The sequence below is a fragment of the Diceros bicornis genome, chromosome 25 (genome assembly GCF_020826845.1).
Source record: "Diceros bicornis minor isolate mBicDic1 chromosome 25, mDicBic1.mat.cur, whole genome shotgun sequence".
Classification (NCBI taxonomy): Eukaryota; Metazoa; Chordata; class Mammalia; order Perissodactyla; family Rhinocerotidae; genus Diceros; species Diceros bicornis.
The window spans coordinates 28,392,665-28,410,205 of NC_080764.1; the positions used below are offsets into that span (position 1 = coordinate 28,392,665).

Here is a 17,541-nt window from a genome sequence, read left to right on the forward strand (position 1 = left end):
TCACTCAGGTGCTACCGTGATTTGATTTCCCGAGAAGAGGAAAGATGGTGTTGCTCCCTGGGACTCCCACAGTCTGGGAACCGAGGTTCTTCCTAACCTAAAGAGTCCTCATGATTACAAAGATGCCCCTGAACTCACGGTGGTGGCTGTTTGGTGATTTATCATCCTGAGTGACGGGGACCTCACACTACTACTAATGATGATGGTGACAGATTACGCATATTGGACGTGTCAGGCATTGTTCTAGGATTTTACCTGTATTAATTGACTAATCCCCCATCACAACTCTGTGAAGTAGGTACCTTTAATATCCCCATTTTACGCATGAAAAAACTGGGCCTCATAGATGTTGAATAACTTGCCCAAGCACAGAAGTTCTAAGTGACAGAGCCGGCTTGGACCCCAAATAGTCTGGCTCCAGCCCAGAGTTACCAACCACTACACATACTGCCTAGTAGCATTAGTCATAAGAGCAACCATTGACATTTATTGAGCCTCAACCATATGCCAGCAATGATTCTTAGGTATATGTATTAATGTCATTAATCCTCATAGAAGCTCCATCCAATAGATATTTAGCATCCTCTTCTTACTGAGGGACAGAAAAGTTAAGTAACTTGCCTGGGGTTACCCAGCTGGTGAGTGAAGGAACCAGGTTTCAAGTCTGCGTGGAGTGCCTTCAGAGGCAACACTCAGGCTTTTCTGCTCTTGCTCGCAAGTGCTCTGAGCTTTGGCTTTGTGGAACAGGTGCACACTACTATCAACGACACTTTGTAAAGTATATTCTGTCTCCCCTGGGAAAATATCCAGGGAGCCACAGAACCAGAGATCCAACCTTTAGTACACATCTGTGCTGCTCTACTTGTTTGCCTGCCCAGCATTTGGTAAGAGCACCCTAGTTTCCTGTTGGGGACTGTATTGGTTTCCATCGTTGCTGTTACAGATTACCATAAACTGAGTGGCTTAAAACAACACACATTTATTATCTTTCAGTTCTGGAGGTCAGAAGTCCAAAATAGGTCTCACTGAGTAATATCAAGGTGTTGGCAGGGCTGTGTGCCTCCTGGAGGCCCTCAGAGAGAATCTGTTTCTTTGCCTTTTCCAGTCTCTAGACACTGCCCATTCCTTCGCTCATAGCCTCATTCCTTCATCTTCAAAGCTGGGAACATCAGGCCATGTCTTTCTTATGCTATCGTCTCTCTGGTTGCCCCTCTTCTGCCTCCTTCTTCCACTTAAAGACTCTGGTGATTATACTGGGTTTACCTGGATAATCTTCTAGTTTAAGGTCAGCTGATTGGCAACCTTAATTCCTCTTTGCCATGTAACCCATTCATAGTTTCTCAGGATTAGGATATAGACCCCTTTGCAGGGGGCCGGGAGCATTATTCTGCCTGCCACTGCGAACTTCCCTTCTTCACTCTTGGATCATATATTCTGGGTTAGTCCAACTCAACAACCCTGGCTCAATGGATAGGCTTGGGATTTTTACTGGAATTCTTGGAAGAGAGGTGCCTCCCCCTCCCTGAAGGGCTGATCACAGCTCATCTGCTCCGAAGATGGGGAGTGGTCAGAGCCTTTCCGTACTGGCTGTTAAATATTGTGACGATCCACCTGCTGCCAGCTTTGATGAGCCAGTACTGCTGTGTCCACCTTTGCCAACACATGGGATGAGCATTCCCATAAATGAGGCCTCTTCCTCGTGCTGCTTCTTCTGGGAGATACTATGCGGTACTTGCAATCTCTAAAAAACAAAGACAACTAGAATAAGACCTCATTCATGATATCCAGCTTAGCAGTGGTTAGTACTTTGTTTAGTACCTGCTGAGTTTACTACTTGCTGGCTTGATTTGAGCATCAGAATTGCACGCCAGTGCTCAACATTAATTTTGATCCCTTCTCTAGCCTCTCCTTTGTCATTCTTAGCATCCCCCAAATTTAAAGAAATACCTGTTTGCTAGGATCCACCTGAAGGATACCTTATTTGTCGATTTTCTGCTATGTGAATGCTGTGTAACAAATGACTCCAAAATCTCAGTGGCTTACCAAAAGCATTTCTTTTTCTTCCTCACAGGAAGATTGGGTTCAGGTCTACTCCACATTTTTCTCATTTTCCTTGGACCAGCAGCTACCCAGGACAGTTTTTCTTGTAGTAGAGGAGAGAAGCACAAGATGCCAACCCAAACCACAGGAGCACGTCTATAGTCTCTGCTCATGTCATGTCCACTGACATTCCATTGGCCAAAATGAGTCATATGCCAAGTCCAACATCAGCGGATGGGGAAATATACTCTGATGTCTCCAGTGGGAGGCACTGTAGAGAAACATGGCAAAGACTGGATGCATTCCAAGGTGGCAGAGAAGAATTGGGATAATACAATCTTATCACAGATACTTTTCCTTTTGATATTGCCCTTCTCTTTCATGAAAAGAAGAAAATAATTATATATAAAGGTCATTTCAAAGATTTCTGTACAAAATTTTTAAAAGCTGTTTCCAGAAGTTACCAGGATTAGTAAGATTTCATCCCATCTCTTCCCTGTAGGTCCAACTTCACGGACTTGTGCAGGAGCATGGGGCCCCACCCTCAGAAGGGCCCTGCACTTGGTTTAATGCTCTGCTGTCACTGTCTTGAAGTTCTTAATAATTTTTGAACAAGGGCCCTGCATTTTCAGTTTGAACTGGCCCCCACAAATTACGTAGCCAGTCCTGCCTACATATGCTATATTTGTGGTCCCAGATGGTGAGAATTAATGCTCAGAATGGCGACCCTGAGACCTATACAGTCCAGAATGATCCAGAATTCAATGACAATTCCATGTTCTTTCATTCATTCAACATATTTATTGGGTGCTGTTATAATTCTAGGTTTTAGAGAAAAACTGTGAACTAACCAGCCCAGCCCTCATGGAGTTTACATTGTGCCATACTTCCTGTGGCCTGCCCCCTGGACATATGACTTTCATGTACAGCTATTAAGGAGTAATCAGACACAGACACACATAACAGAGTGTGCCATGGGTGATGTACGTTGGGGGTCACATGCAAATCCCAGGAGTCAGCAGGAACTCTGTCCATCTCAATCTCTTCTTCTCAAGGAAGTAAATCAGAATGCAAGAAAGAGTGATACTATTAGAGAGCTCATCTTAAACCCACTCTGCTTTGTAAAGATTATTATTATTATTTTACAACTCTGTTACTTTGGATATTATTCTAGTCTCTAAAGTGGCAGAAAGATCCATTTTAGAAAGGTTTTAAACCATACAGACTGAAGTCAAAGAGCAAACCAGGCTTCTGGTTAACATCTCCCAGGGGCTCTGCAAATTGTGAGAAATGCCACCTTGTGACACCTTCAGCCGAACACCAGCCCCGTCCTTCAAGAGAGCCGCTTACTCTGGTGTTGCTCAGAGGAGTGGAAAGATGCCAAATTGCTGATCTGCTTGAAAGCTCAAAACAGGAGTATTTCATACACGAGAAGCAGGGATCTTGCCCTCGGAAGGAACCAGTCCTTTTTCTCGTTTGCTTGCTTTACAGAAATTCATACCCTTGGGCCCAATACCCCCATCCCCACCCAAAACCAGACTCCCTGCTTCCAACAAGGCCAGCTGCAGTAAGCATGTTCACAAAACGCACCCACGCCTCCCGCAGATAGATGGCACCACCGGCTCTGTCAAAGCTTGTCCATCCAGTCTCCCAGAGCTGTAGCTCTCAGACTTTAGTCTGTAACAGAATCACTTGGCACTTGGAGGGCCAGTTAAACACAAATTTTAGGGCTCCACCCTCGAGTTCGTGATTCAGTATATCTTGGATGGGTTCCCCAAATTTGCTTTTCTAGTAAGTTCCCAGGTGTCTGATGCTGCTGGTCTGGGTACCAGCCTTTGAGAACTACTGCTTTAGGCCGTTGCCTTGGGCCCTGAAAGGCTGCATGAGCAACACTGTCCTCAGTGCAGAGAGTGTGCCCAAACAGACCCTCATTCTCTTTGGCTTCTGACCACCCCCATCTCAGCTTTCCTCAGCTGCCATTCATTCTTCAACTCCCTTCAACAGTCCTCCTGCCCCACACTCCACTGAGCATTCCTGCTGAAGTTAAAAGTGAAGTTAAACTTGCCGCCAAACTTAATGGACAGGGGCTATCACCACCGGGGTATCTCACTGGCTACGTCATAACTGAGCATGTCTCACTGAACCCGCATCCTTCCCCCTGCGCTCTTCATCCGGTGCCTGGGCTGCCCCACTATGTGTGTTCCCTCCTCCTGGTAACAGCATTGCTCTTACTGCAGCAACCGCCCCTCCCTACTCAGTGGAGTTCAGACGTGATTTCCAACCCCACCTTCCTGATGTCTTGATTTTGGACTTCTGGCCTCCAGAACTGTGAGGGAATGAATTTCTATTGTTTTAAGCCTCCCAGCTTGTGGTAATTTGTTACAGCAGCCACAGAAAACTAATACATCCCGCTTCCATTCTAATGGGGGGAGGACGTAAACCCTGCTTAGGAGATCTGATCTAACATACAGAAAATAGGAAATTTCAAAGCTTCCTCAGGGCAAGTTTCGTTGCTTAAAAAACAGTCCAGCCACCAGCCTAGTCAGGATGGAGATAGTTACCATCTTGGCACAGATACTTAGCCTGCCAAAGTAGGACTATCTATCTCTTACACCATCCCTGTTTATTTGGTACCTTGAAGTTGTAGGGCATTCTCTCCCTGGCAGATAGAGGACAGACTTTCTTTGTATAATAAATTAAGAAAATTTTTTAGTTTCACTGAACAGCTCCTTTCCCAGAAAACTCAATTTCCTTTGTAATTTCTGATAATAAGTGCTGATAGCAAATTTCCTTGCCAGCTTTTGTAATCCCAATGACATCACAGGACCTCCATCACTGTAGAAAATTGTTCTTCTAGGTGGCTGTGATGACATCAACCACCATGAAGGGGAAGAAAAAGAAACAGGAAATTCTGCATTCAGCTATTAACTGATAAATGAAGGAGGAACTGGTTTTTACAGTAAATTCTCTAAGAGCATTCTCAATTACTTGGCTTTACTTATTCAATCTATTTATTTGCACAATCTCACTTGTAGTACAAGTCCCTAGTCAGAAAATCAGCCAGAGCCCCTCACTTTGGGGGTCCCCAGGTCACACTGCCTCACGTCAGGCATGAGCAGAGGGGCTAAAGACCCAGGCACAGGGCAAGGGGATAATTTTCAGAAAGAAAGAAAGAAAAAAGAGAAGAGAAGAAAAGAAAAGAAATACAAATGGCCAATAAACATTTGAGCTGGGCAACCTCATGAAGTGTATTAGTCAGGGTTCTCCCAAGAAACAAAATGAGTAAGATGTGTGTATAGAGAGAAACTGAGCTTAACTGTAAGGAACTGGCTCATGCCATTGTGGGGGCAGGCAAGCCCACAACATGCAGGACAGGCCAGCAGGCTGGACACACAGGGAAAAGCTGATCTCAGTCTTTTCTCTTAAGGCCTTCAACTGATTGGATGAGGCCCACGCACATTATGGAAAGTAATTTGCTTTCCTCAAAACCTACTGATTTTAAATGTTAATCTCATCTAAAAAATACCTTCATAGCAGCATCTAGACTGGTGCTTGACCAAAAACGGGGGAACCATAGCATAGCCAAGTTGATACTTAAAATTAACCATTACACTAAAAACGAAAAAGCAAATATAATCAACAAGAAGCTATTTTTCAGCCAGCCAGTTTGCAGAGATGGAAAAGAATTACACCCAGTTTTATCGAGAGATAACAGAATACTTATATACCATTGGTGGCGGCACAGACACCAAAACCTTTTCTGTAGGGCAGTTTGGCAGTATGAAAATGTCAAATGCGCACACCCTTTGACCCCACAATTCCACTTCTAGGAGCTTACCCTAAAGGGACATTAAAACAAGTACAAAACGGTGAGTACATGTGGATGCTCCAGCAATGTTAAATATATAATGAAAAGTTGGAAGCAGCTTCACTGTCTATCGGTTGGGAGCAGGTTAAGTAAATTATAGTACATCTATACAATGGAATACAGCCTAGACTTCAGAAAGAGTGAGGATGGTCTATATTCCTAGCCATGAAATGATTTTTACAGTATGATGTTGTGAGAAAAAAGCAGATATCAGAACGTCACGTAGAGTTTGATCTCATTTATGTACAACTGAATAAGTAAATTGATATATTTCCTAGAAAAGACATTTACCAAAATCTTAATTGTGGTTATCTCTGGGTGGTGGAATTTCAGGTTATTTTTGTACCCTTATTGAGGGCTTACTATGTGTCACACATTCTTTCTAGGTACCTTACATGGATTAAATTCATTTATTAATCTGTATTTGCATTTTTTTAAAAAAAACAAAAGCGTGTATCATTCTTTCCCCCAAAACTACGATGCAGTTTTTAAAAATATCCCTTCCGTTCTCATACGTGGACAGCGCTTGTTTCCTAAAGCCCCACAACCTTGGGACCACTGAGAGTCTGAAACTGCTCTATGCAGATCCCACCCAACGTTACTACTGGGAATCTCGCCATTTCACAAAAAATTGACGTTCTCCCATTGCTGTTCGAGGGTTTTGTTTGATTGTTTTTGTGGCCCCTCTCTTGCTCACTCACTGAGTGAGTGAGTAATGTGTTCTCTTTGAATCGTCATTCTTACTCCTAACCCTCTCCCCTAGGCAGCTCTCCTAATATATTTAATTTGATCCTTTTGTTTCCACGTGTTCTTATAAAATATGCATTGATAAGCTTGATTCCTGGGGTTGCAAGCATGTCCTCCACCATCCCTTCATCAACCACTCACTCCCAATCCCGCAGTTCCCCCCAGGACTTAAGGTTCATGAAGTCAACCTTGTTTTTTTGTTTCATATGTGTAGCCCTCTCCACTGAGAAACTTGGTACGAGTTCCCCTTTGCCAGCCTGGACGGAACTGCAAAGCTGGCAACAGGTGCCCAGTCAAGAACATTTCTTGCAGATCCCAACTAAGGTACCTGGACAAGGCACTGTCTTCCGGCTCTCTCACCTCCAAGTAACTCCTCTGCTCTCCTAAGTCACTTTCTCCTCTCCACTAGGTTGAACCAGCCTTGCTTCCCAATTTGTGCTAATGCTTATATCTGGAGGCCTGATCTTCAGCTCCAAGACTCCCTTATGTATCTTCCAGAAGACCTAAAATGTTCTTCGTCATCTCCCAGCCTGAGAGCTCAATATTCACAAGATGAATAGGAATGTTTGTGATGAGTCTCACTGTGACCTTTCTATAATTTCTGCCTTCTATCACCCCATTGGCTGCCTTTAACTTTAGTCTGATTTAATCTGCAGAAAACCGCTAGGGGTGGGCCATGGTCAGAGGGGGATTTATCTCAAAGATAATGAAGCTTGAGTTTCAAGGCCCCTAACTTGTAAAGGTGCTAGGAGGAGTCCTAACAATGTGTACAAGAGCACACGTTTTTGTGCTTAATTTTGCAAATTAAGACATTTTAACCACAATCAGTTAAGACCTCTGTCTTTGCTCTCTGACTTTCCTTCCATCACAATCTCCCTCATGTCAGAGAGCTTTGGACATCATGGGATCTGGCTAAAGGGAAGCTGGGTTAGGGATACACGTAGTGGGGTTTAGTGGATGTATTTACATGTTTCTTAAGCACTATTGTGTCTTCTTGTTTTAGTATTTGTATCCTAAAATTGTATTCTTTTCTTAAAAAGTGTTTCCAAAATTATAACACATCCCTCCACCTCCCAAAGTTGGGTCTTCCCACACAGTGGAGCACAGTGTAATTTGCTCCAGAACCCATGTATCCCTAGGAGTGACCTTGGACCTTGATGGATCTGTCCTGATCTTAGTTTTAAAACATTCCTATTGTAGGTGGACCCTAATTTCCACTTAACAAGTGCAGCCCTTGGCTCAGAGTATGGCTTCCAACCCATATATCTTTGTTGGTTTCCTTCTGTGCCTTTCCCCGCTGTCCCCCTACCCACACACTCTCTCTCTCTCCTATATCTGGTTCAGTTGAATCTCCTATTTAAATATCAGAAGCTAGAGAACAGATTGGCAATGATCCAGTTTTTAAAAATGGGCTCAAATGTATAAGGCAAACATTTTCAAGAATGCCCACAGCTGCCAGTCTTAACTCTAGAGGGCAAGAGGAGGAAGAGGCTTACATGGCAGGCGCTCCAGCTGGGTTTCTGGAATTGAAGTTGCTTAATGAGGTAGAAATGTTTCCAACTCTTCACCTAACAAAAACAGTGAAAGGACAAAACTCTTTTAAATTAGAAGAGAAAAGTCCCTCAAACCAACATCTCAGCAAAATTGTTAGCACACACAAACAGTGCCCAAGAACTATTAAATTAATAGACTCTCATTTTAGAGGAAAGCACTAAATTTGCACGTGAACTCTGTTTCCATCTAAAGTATCCTGGAAGAGAGGTCTTTCCATTGGCCTAAAGGCAAGATCAACTTTTTTGTTGGTTTTTGGGGAGTAGGGGAGAATTGCTTTCATTTTCTTTCTCCCTAAAATATGCCTTTCCAGAAGAGTTAACCCTACCTATGTTAGTTGTTTAAAATGTTAACCCTAATTTTTCTGGCAGATTTTAAATCATTTTTTTCTGGTTATAAAATTAACCCATTCATGTATTGATTGAACAAATATTTACTGAATGTCTACAATATTTCAGGCCCTATTTTAGGTACTTCTTTCACTAGGAGAATTTTCCTAAGTTATTAAATAGTCTTTGAGACATTATTTAATATCATAATATTTCATGATAAGCAGGTCTCAGAATTTATTTAGCCATTCTCTTTTTGTTAAACACTTAGATCGTTTCCAGTTTCTCCCTGTTATCAATAATGCAGCAATGCCCTTCTTTGTATATAGACTCTTTTCTATATCTATGATTAATTCTTCAGGACAGATATTTACGAGCAGAATTACTAGATAAAAGGGTATGAACACTTTTAAGTTTCTTGATAAATATTCTGGCATACTTTCTAATGCATATTATCACCTTTGACTGCCTCAAATCCTCTTCAAGTGAAGAATCACCCATCCTTATTTAAAGGAGAGCATATTCTATTCCTTGTGTAGAGGTTTGCTGATTCCTAAAATGATTTCATTTCCTGGTGGCAATAAAAGTATTCTGGTGGTGATAAAATTAATGCTGTTTTCTTGAACACCTATAGTTCTTTCCATACTACACTCATCTTCTCAGGATCACATTTTGCATTCTTTTTGCAAAAGCAAAAGACTTAAAGAGGAAAGAGTATCCACACACTCTTCTGCTCATTGTTATCACTCCAGGCAGACAAGAAGTCAACCTAAGAAGGAAATCCTTATGAGTAATATGGAATCATGGAGAGGTATGTAAGATTACATTAAGCATCTTCATTACTGTACATATTGGGCTTCTTAGGGGGGAGGGAAGATGTGTAACTAAGCACATCCCTGAATAGCCTTGCTCACAATAACAGCACACTGAGTAAATGAGCCTCCCTAGCCCATTAGCACCTCAGTTCTGGCCAGTCAAACGGTAAACATGCCTCACGGAGGTGCTTTTCAATATGGAAGCAATTTCATTGCATAGCACTTTATCCTCTAATTTCTGGAACAACTCCATTCCCTGCCTCTTTACTAAGAAAAAATTCTGCTTTTGAAGAAAATCAGTGCCATCTTGAGAATGTCCCCAATACATGGTGCTCAAGAAGAAAAACTAAGGGAAACCAAGAAATCCAGGAGCAGGTCCCCTTTGGTCTAGTTCAAGGTGGAATATTTGCTCACTGCCTTGTTTGCTGTCTTATTTGGATCAGAAGCTCCTTTAGCAGGAACTTTGTTTATATAAGGGTCTGCTTAGGACAAAAGCTATTAAGATTGAAATTCAAGCTTTTCTCTTTCTTGGAAGCGAGGTAGCCTAAACATAACTAATTGCTTGGTCTTGTTCCCTGCAGTGGAGTCCAGGCCATGGAGAAATCCATGATGAGGGCAGAGGGTTTCTTCTCTGGATGACCAAAGGAGGTTTACCAAAGTGGAGAACAGAATCCGTGGTGGGTATCATTCATTCACCCGACAATGATGTATTGAAGGCTTCGTATGTGCCAGAAACTAGGCTAGGCACTGTGTGAGTAAAACAGAGAGATAACCCACCCTCACAGAGTTTGCTGCTGACTGAGAAGCAAACATTAAACAAATAATCATGCCCATAAATGTAAAACCGCAGTCTCAGTAAGAGACGCGGCATCAAGAACACAGAGCTGTGACCACCTATGATAAGGGATTTACTTTAATGGGGAAGGTAGGCAGCTGTTGCTGGAGTCTGGATTTAAAGGATACGCTGGATGAGAGGGAAGGAAGTGTATTTCCAGCAGAGGGAAGAGCATAAACAGAGGGGCTGCAGTCAGAGAGTGAGGAGGAGGGGGGAGTATGCAGGACGACTCCAGAGAAGTGATCAGGCCATGCAGGATTTGAGTCTTCATCCTAAATGGGTCTTTAGATTGTTAAAGCCTCTATTACTCGACAATTCCACTCTTACGTATTTACCCAAGAGAAGTGAAAACTTATGTTCCCCAAAGACTTAACACGAATATTCACTGCAGCCTTAAAATAGCCTAAATCTGGAAACAATCCAAATGTCCATGAACAAGAGAATGGATAAATAAATTGCAGTATATTCATACTCAGTTGAAAGCAATGAACACACAACAACACAGAACACTCTCAAAAAGATTATGTTGAGTAAAAACAGCCAGATTCAAAAACGTCTATACCGTGTGATTATATTTGTATGAAATCCAAAAACAGGCAAAACTAATCTATGGTGATAAAAATCAGAAAGTGGCTGCCTCTGGGTGTGGGGGGCCAGGGAGGGGGTGTCATGACTGGAAAAGAGGAGCAAGGGAGCTTTCTGAGGTGATAGCGATGTTTTCTTTGGGGTGGTGGTTTCAGAGGCACATCCAATTATCAAAACTCCTCAAAGCATACTGAATATCCGTGCACTGTATTCTTTTATAATATATATCAAAGTTTTTTTTAAATGTACAATACACACATTAAAGTGTTTTAAGCACAGAATGACATCGGATTTGCAATGGGTAGACCGGTTCCTCTGCTTTATGTGAATTACCTAGAAGCCAGAATACCCCTCAGCATCAACATGTATCAGCCCCTCATCTGCCTTTAACGTAGGAGAATTCAGACCTCCCCCTGCTGACCTCCTCTAGCAATTGTGCAAAACAGTTGTCAATGGACTGCGAAGGGAATTTAGCTGGAGAAAAAAGCTGGGACACTGGGGCAAGAGACTAAAGAAACCGCAAACAAAGGAGAGAAATTGAACCAAACTTCTATTATGTAGAGTCTTTCAAGGCAGGATTAAAGTAATCATGTTTGTTTTTAATATTTCAAATCTGTCAAATGCTTTCTTAGGTTCTCGTCCCTCAGAGTTTTCCTCTGAAATAAGAAATCTAGCAGGCTGGAACAATCAGAAGGCAAAAATGCAATCAGAAGGCAAAAATTACCTTTTACCCATAGTCGGAATGAACAGAATTTAAATGGATAACATAGAGTCAGATTCTGTCTCAAAAAAACACATGGGCAATATTACGTAATGAAAGAGGGTTTGAGGACAGGAGCACTGGGTTGTAGAATCATGTGTAGGCCCCTAAAGGATTTATCCTAGACCCCAATACAAAGTCAGAAAGGCACTTACTGAAGGTTGAAAAGAAACACAGAATCAAAGCATTTTAGAGCTAGAAAGGGTTCTTAGAGGGCATTTCAGCCTACATATTTCACAGATGAAATGCAGAGGTAAAAGGACCAAATTACCCAGGAATACTCATAACCAGCATTTGATTAGCCCTTTACCAAGTACTTCCACATTTATTGCCTAACTAAATCCTCATAAAGTGCTGGCAAATAGCAATTATTAATTCTTCTTTTCAGAAGAAAAAATTGGGGCTCAGAGAGTAAAGAAGAAGAAGCGAATTCTCACCAACATCTGAGTTTCTCCTCTACTTCCAGGGCATGCCACAGTTCCCAGCTATCTTGCAGTTGGAGGAGTGGGCCAATAGAGTTCCCACCAATGGAATGTGGCAGAAACCCGCTCAGGGCTGGCCACTAAAATCTAGCATACAATCCTTTGTTTTTCACGTTCCCTCTTTTCCTTTACCTGCTATTTAGATGCACAGGATCCAGTAGAGCAGTCCGAGGCCCTAAGGGATGATGAAGTCACCACTTGGCAGGAGCCTGGGTCCCTGAATGACTCTGTGGAGTAGAGATGTTTTTCCCCATTCACTGACCTGAGTTAGACTGCAACAGGAGTGAGAAATAAACCTTTATTGTGTCCAGGCACTGAGGTTTTGGTGGTTGGTGAACCAGTTAGCTGAATTAACATAGAAAGGTTATAGGACTCATGCAAAATCCATAAATTAATTTATTTAACAAAAATCTATTGAGCACCTATTATATGTCTCAGACACTGTGCTTGGCACTGGGTGTACATTAGTGAATTAAGACAGATCTGGGCCGTGCCCTCTTGCGGCTTACATCTGGTAAGCTCACACAGTATGGACAGGGCTAGGATCCAAATGAAAATCTGCTAACTCTAAATGTCTTCCATTTTTCTACTTCACGTGCTTCCTCCCAAATAATTTGAATCAAAATGTATGACATTCCTCAAAGATCACTTTGAAAAATAGAAGATTTGTCCCACTATATGAGTTATGGGATGGAGAAAAAAAGATAGGGGTTGTTTGTCAATATTCTATGTTCCTCAAGACCTAAGAAGGTCCAGCCATGGTAAAATTCCCTGTATTGTAGAGCCTTAGTTAGTAGAAGGGATTGGAAAACCACTGTTTCATATATTTAAATTTTCAGTTATTTAAGGATTAACCTAAAACATGAATTTCGATTTACATTGTTTAAAATGGCACGAGTCCATTTCCCTGCATTACTAAGTAGTAGGTGATCTTAACTCCTCCAAATCAAAAAGTCTATGAGCCCATGAATCTTTCCCTCTGAAAACTATGTTTTCTGGTGTCTCATATTCACTACACAGAATAACTGTTCTCATTGTAATGCATTGTTAAGGGACTGCTTAAACCTCTCAGACTTGGGATATCCCAAGCAATTGATTGAATTTTTTAGAATACTCAGAGCCTAGTTCCTTATGCTCTGCTCTCTTTTCTAGACAATTAATTTTGGCAAGCATATAGGACAAGCTGACATGGCCAATAGATTCTGAGTTTTCATTTGTTTGCAGATCTTGCTCTAAAAAAACTCATATATATATATATATATATTTATCCAATTTTTCCTCTTATTCAAGTGAATTTTACGTGATCATTATTACATCAATTAAGACTCTCTTAGTTGTAAATAATGAAAGCTCCATTAAGCAAAAAGTTAATATTTGGTTCAAGTAATTAAGACCTCGTTTCTCTTTCTCCATCTCTCAGCTCCATGTCTTTTGGGTTGGCTCCATTCTCAGACAGACAATTCCTCATGGTCATAAGATGGCTGCAGGAATGCCATCCTCACAGCCCCTTAAGTTCATATCCAGTGGAGAGGGAAAACATATCTGCTAGTGGCATTCATAAAAGTCTTGAAATGTCATCAGATTGCTCTGGTTTAGGTCATGTACCCACCTCAGCAACACATGTGTAGGTTGTCTTGGGCCTGGGTCTTGGATCCATTCTTGACGTAGGGATCAGAATGCCATTGAGATGTCATAGACTGGGGGTGAGGAAAGGGTAAATCCCCAGAAAAAATTTGAGGCTGATTCTGTAAAGAGGGGTAGGCAAAGAAAAACTATCAAATGCAATGATTAATACTGCATTGAATGATTATACTCATTGAACCAAACCCAGATTCTTTTCAAAGAACAAAGCCATTAGCCAGCTTGGATAGCTGTCCTTGAACTTAGCAAATGTCTGGGTAAACACAAGGATTAGGGTTTCTACCCAGCCTTAAGGACTAGAAAAGCTAAACGAGTTAATCGAGACAGTAAAGCCTGTTAAAATAACTCTTGGTTAGAGAAAGTATAAGCCTGAGTAGGCACTTGGGAAGTTGTAACTAAAGGGAAAAAAGATAAGAACGTATACATACTTTCTCTTGCAAATGATTTCTTGTTGCTTTAGGAAAGGAACTATTTAATAAAGTGACAAAATAATATACACTCAGTGCAACAGTGTGACAGGAGAGGTGAGGGATAGAAGTACAATTTAAACTAAGGTTGTTAATAAGAAAGAGCTCCTTGGGAGACTGCCTGGATGGATGGTCTAATAGGCATAAACAGAAAAAAAAAATCACTTTGAACAATTGGCTTTTGTTAGGAAAAATGCAACAACTATTTATGGTCACTTTATTTCTTACTATTTTGGGTGGGATGTTTGAGATGCTTATCAAAATGAAGTTAACTTTTGACAAGATAAATGAAGTCAGCTTTTGACAATGTAAATTAAAACTAGACTTATTTGAAGTCATAGTATGAGTGAGGTCTCTCTCTTTTGGTGAAAGTGACTGAAAACCAAGTCGAACTAGCTTAGGCAAAAAGGGATCTGTGTTGGAAGGCTCATATAGTTCTGAGATGGCAACGGCACACCTGGGCCTCACCGACAAGGAATCAGAGATTCAAACACCGCCTGGAGTCTTTTCCTTTCATCTCTTATTTCTGTTTCTTTTGCCCTGGTTTTTTTCCCTAGGAATTATGCCACAAATGAATCAAATGTTCCACCTCTCCATTTGTCCTAGAGAGGGAGTAAGCCTCTTTGCCCAGCTCCAGTTTTTCAAACCCTGAGGAAGGCCTTTCATTGGCCTCGTTTAGCTCATCTGCTCACTCAGGAACAAAACACTGTATTTCCATCAGCCCTACTTGATGTGATTACTCACCTCCAGTCCAATTAACTATAGCCAGGAGTTGGGACTCCCTACAAGATGTTTGTGGTAGGAAAATGGGCATTTTCCAGAAGAAAGAGGGTTGGAATGCTGGGTCAACAAAACCAGAGATGTTCACACCAAATATCCAATTCTTTTCTTGATAATAAAGAATATTAAAGTCAATAAACATAATTATTACTTTAATAAGTAGAGGGTTACAATTGCAACACTTAAAGCCCACCCACCAGGATAAAATGCTTGGCACAGGTAGATAACCCAGACATTTCACAGGTGGTTTCAGGCTTTGCTTGGCACATGGCCTCTCTCTCCTGCTGAGACCACTTAATGCCTATTGCAAGGCAGAGCTCCACCCAGATTCCTAAAATGAATGCTAACCTTAGGGAGACCTTTGGAGTTCTATGTGCCACTCAGGGACTCAAGGTCAAACCATCTTTATCCTGCTTCTGACCTTAAGCTTCAGGTCTGATCACCGGACTTCTGCTTTCTTCATCTTTACCTAAGCCAAGTTTCCCCTCTCCATCCTTCCATTCACCTGTATGACCACCACATAGCCAGAGCCCTTCACAGACAAGCCTCTTAAAAGGAGTAGTACACCAGACCTTGGTTTCTAAATACCATTTTCCACTCAAAGGAAACAAGAGTCCTTAGAGAAATGGCTGATTCCAGGGCTCGAGCAGGGAAGTATAAGAGGAGCCTGAAACATCTCATTGTGCCAGAGAGTAAAGAGGTACTCAAAAAATGATGGGGATATGTCAAACAGTGTGGAGGCCTCTTTATCTTACTTGACTTCTTAGCAGCATATAAAACTGCTAATCTCATCCTCCTTGAAATTCTCTCCTTCTCTAACTTCTGGTCTTTTTCTACTTCTGATTCTCTTCTTTCCTCAAAGACAGCTCCTTCTGAGACTCTTTTCTGAGTTTCTCATTTTCTGCTCACCTCATAAATATAGGTGTTCCTGGGGGTTCTGTCCCCATCCCTTGTCTATTCTCATTCTATTTCCTCTCAGGTGATCTTAGCTATCCCACAGCTTCAATTATTATATAAAAAATGGCTCTCAGATATATATTTCTGAGTATATTTATGTGTGGGTAGAGACGAAAGATAGATTTAGCACAGACATCTCTTTTAAGCTCCAGAACCATATATCCATCCAATTGCCTCCTGGATAGCTCTACTTAGTTTAACCTACTCATATCTCAAAGATAACCTGTTAAAAATTGAAGACATTTCCTTCCTTTCACCTAGTATTCTTTATTTCTATTACTGGTACTACCAACACCTGACTGTCCAAGCAAGAAACCCTGGGATCATTCTCAATGTCAAGACCCTTCAGCCAGAGACAACTAGGAATACACCTCTAGTTGAACAAGTTTATTACTCATTGCAGTAAAAGAGAATGCACAGCATAGGGAACCATGGGACTCAGGAAGAGACTGACAGAAAGAAGCTGTATAGGATTTGAGATTTGGTTGAGTCATTTGAGAGAGGGTCTAAGGAAGCAGGGCTCTTGCTCTAGATTGGATGCTGTCAGGAAGAAGAGGCATTTTATGATTGGGATCTCAATATATCTATCTACAGGAAGGACCGTCCAGAGCAAGGATAACGCTATAATTGGTAAAGAAGTAGCTGTCACTCATTTTAGTTGAGAGCAGGGGGTGTGTGGTATTTTGTGGATGGCATAGTGACCCTGTTTACGTCTGTGCTTAGACAAAATTATGAAGCAGACTTGTTTTGTCTCATGTTCTTATGGTCTCAGAATAATCGATCTGATGTTGGTATTCTGTGAGGCTCTTCTGCCCAACAGGAAATAACATGGCACATCTGTGGATACCAGGTCAGCTTCTGGATGTCAAGAGCTGCTTTTTCCCCCCTCTCTCATTCATTACTCTCTGTTATTCCCATAGAAATTAGTTACCACGTCCTATTAATTTTACTTCCTACATATCTGTGGAATCTGTCCCCTTCTCTCCATCCTCTTTTCTGCTTTTCAAATCCAGGCCATTATCATTTGTCATCTGAATTACATCAATCACTTAGCAGTTCACCCAACATTTCAGCTTGCTCCTGTTCCAGTCCATCCTCTACCCTCACCCGTTAGCCAGAATGAAGTTTCTAATTATATCATCCCTGCTTAAAATCTTCTTTGGCTACATTACCAGCCATGTTGCTAACATCTAAATGATAAAATTAAAAACCAGTGAGGTTAGCAATGAAAATAAACTTTTTTGTTTCTCCCTACAAGGAATCAAGAAGGGTGGAAGAGTGTATTTACACTAGGAATCAGCTAAATTTGGCGACTATTTTGATATTCTGATTCCCTCTTAAGAAATTATGACTCAATACGAATCAACAGAGTGACACAACTACTAAAAAACAATGCATTATTGGCACCATTAGCAGAAGTATATGGTCCAGAACAAGATAATTATGTTCAATTCAGTTCTGGGTAATATATTTTAAGAAGGACATCATTAAAAGAATATGCCCACAAGAGGGCAACCAGGACAGGGAGGTTCTGGAAATCATGTCATATGGATAATAAGAAAAGTGGAACTTAAAGAAAAATAAGAAGGGATAGGACAAATGTTTTCAAATATCCAAAGAGCTGTCATATGTAAGATGGAGTACATTTATTTTGTATAGTTCCAGGGGCAGCATCAAATTTGAG

General features: G+C 41.3%; 1 long non-coding RNA gene across 2 annotated transcripts; it reads right to left on the reverse strand.

The window, feature by feature from the left end:
- Positions 1 to 955: 955 nt before the first annotated feature.
- Positions 956 to 14,985, reverse strand: LOC131421809 (uncharacterized). Of its 2 annotated transcripts, none has more exons than XR_009223950.1 (5): positions 13,622 to 14,985; positions 12,145 to 12,239; positions 8,152 to 8,223; positions 2,044 to 2,311; positions 956 to 1,741 (listed from the first exon to the last, which is right to left on the reverse strand). It is a non-coding gene; the product is annotated as an uncharacterized LOC131421809 (long non-coding RNA). The 2 variants fall into 2 exon arrangements; XR_009223951.1 differs by having other exon boundaries at positions 12,145 to 12,284.
- Between the last annotated feature and the right edge of the window lie 2,556 nt (positions 14,986 to 17,541).